Genomic DNA, 2,924 nt, shown 5'->3' with positions numbered 1-2,924 from the left:
AAAAAATAAGATAAGTTTTGACATCAAAAACCTTTAAAATTGAGAAGTGTAAAGAAGAATTTCATATCGAGGGGTCAGAAACTGGACCAACCAAAAATTTAGGCCAAGTGATAAACGACTTCAATGCTTGTTCCACAGTGAAAATCTCTTCTGTGGCCAGAGGAACCGAGGCATCTGGTATGATCATTTCGTCCACTGAGACCTTCACCTCATCCTCTAATAGTTGCATACCATGACATACAGTCGCTGACCTAAACACTATTCCACGAGCTACCAGGACCATCNCGGTATCCTCTAAAATGTATAGCAGACATGGACTACCATCGTCCATGTCATCCTCTGGGATGGTTGGTGCGGAACAACTTCCTTTCCCGCTTCTCCCTGTCAAAGTAAATGTTAGATTATACAAAAGATAGAAATAATTGCACATAAATGTTTATTAAGTTTACCTGTGGGAGGGATAACAGGTTCTTGTACAGGAGATGGCACCGGGCGCATGCCATAGCTCTCAAACTGCTACTAGAACATGGCGCTGAATTCGACCCTCATCTCTACTCTAACCTCGGCCCTGATCTCCTCTCTAAGGTTTCTCGGACCTTTTTTCTGATCTCTTTTGTCATCATTTCTCTTTGTGTTTCGCTGTATGCATATGAAGACTGACGAGAAGAGCTCCCAAAATAATCTTTAATTCCTACTCCAGGACCTGTAGCACGTACACGTCCAGGGTGCTCAGGTCGTCCAATCGCAGCAGCAAGAATATCCTGGCGACCCTTTGGAGTGAATTGACCTTGGGAGCTCTGCTCAATCAAGGCGTCCTGTAACATTACAAAACACCATTATTCTTTAAATATTTAATGTAGTATGTATAATGACAATACTTATTATTTTGGGAACAATGATAACCTTACAATTCTTTCAGAAATCTCTTGTGCAGTGTCGGAAGAGTAGGTGCCCGATGGTCTCATACGAGCCAACTTCCATTTTTCATGTCTAGACGGTGGAGAAGGAGGCTGAGGGGGGCTACCACTCTGAGATGGTGGTCTAGCATCTGCCTTTTGCTTGAGGATTTTCTCCTCAAGCTTCCTATACCCACTACGAGATAATAGGTGGGGGTTTTTGTTATGAGCATTTGTTCCTTGTGCTTTGCTTCTAATTTCCTGTCACATACACATTAATTAATTAATTCATATGATATATATTTGTTAATGAGGAATTGAATAATATCAACTATACTAACCTACCATTCCTCCGAAGTCCGACTCTCTTTAAAAAGCCGCCAAGTCTCCTCATCAATGGACTTATATGAACTACATGGAGACTTATGTTTAAGGTGTCCAAAGATGTATCTTGATGTCAACTTATTTTTAAAGTTTCTGAAGTTTTCAGCAACAGTTGACAAACACTTATTTCTAAGTGTTGCGACATTTGGAATGTCAAATGTCAGCTGAAATAAACATAATAAAGTTGTATCAGTACAAAATTATCAGTATAAACAAATTGTAATTCAAATGATATTAACTAACTTACCAATATATCGTTCCATATAATGTTCCGATCAACCTCGGACACATGATCAAAAGATGGAATGAGAATACTAATCTTATCACGTGCCACTACTCCAAGGTATTATCGGAAGTCATCTGCATGGGGGCCAGTTGCCACACCCGTGATGACGTTAACATTCACCGGAGTTCTTTCACCACTATTTTTTCTGATCAAAAGTTGTTTCATCCTAGTGGGTCCTCTGGTGGATCTGGTAGGGGGAGCCTCATCCCCTGAAGAATGTGGATGATCAGCCATATATTTGTCAAAATAAATAACAACATGAAATATTAATAAAAGACTTATGTAATATCATATAATTTAACAAAACATGTAATAGTAATCATAGGAAATGTATAAAAGNAAAACTTATGTGATATTAATAAAATACTTATACAGAAATTGAAAATTCATACATAAAGATATGGATTCATCATATGTATGTTCCCTCACCATGATCTGACCGAATTGCATGTACATCATCGTCAACTAGAGATTGGTCATCCAAATTTGTTGTAGTTTGAAATGAATTGTTGTCAGTAATATGAATATTAATCAGATTGTCTTCGTTAACTTCAATTTGTCTTTTGCCTTCAAGAGCGACATACCAATGGTCAGACGCAGGATCTTTGACATAAAAAACCTGCGATGCTTGATGTACCATGATAAACGGTTCGTCTCGGTAACCCACCTTTCGAAAATCAACCAGTGTCATACCCGATTCATCTATTTTCACACCACTCTTATTGTCAAACCACTTACATTTAAACAATGGAACAAAAAACTTGGTGTAATCAACCTCCCATATCTCTTCTATTATATCATAATATCTCATTGACCCAAGTACAGGAGATTGATCTTTTGATGTGGAAAATTGAAGTGACTCAGCTTCTAAACTGACTCCACTATTTTGTATTGTGCTTTTATCATCCAATTTCTTCGTATAGAATGTGCAATTATTGACTTCATAACCTGTACAACACACGACATCAAACTTCAAACCATTTGCAAGCCACAATAAAGTTTGAGAAGAATGTGGCTCTTTGTCATTTTCAGATTTAAACCAAGACATAAATGTTTTGTTATGCTCCATCAACTGCCATTTCTCTGATTGTCTTGGATTTTTATTCTTAACAATGGCTTTGTGTGCTTCTAAAAAAGGGATCACCTCATATGTGTTGTTCAATATATAAAGATGCGCTTGCAACAATTCTTCGCGATCTTTTGTCACCACATTCACACTTTGGATGCTTTTACTTGTAGAAAATTTATTCAACCATGATGTGCGAGGAACTCCTATTGGATTCATTGATGTCATGTATTCTGAACAAAACTCGATACTTTCTTCAACAATATACCTTTCAATCATCGAACCTTCAGGA

This window comes from Vigna radiata, unplaced genomic scaffold, assembly GCF_000741045.1.
Source record: "Vigna radiata var. radiata cultivar VC1973A unplaced genomic scaffold, Vradiata_ver6 scaffold_371, whole genome shotgun sequence".
Taxonomy (NCBI): domain Eukaryota; kingdom Viridiplantae; phylum Streptophyta; class Magnoliopsida; order Fabales; family Fabaceae; genus Vigna; species Vigna radiata.
Note: the sequence above shows the minus strand (reverse complement) of the source record.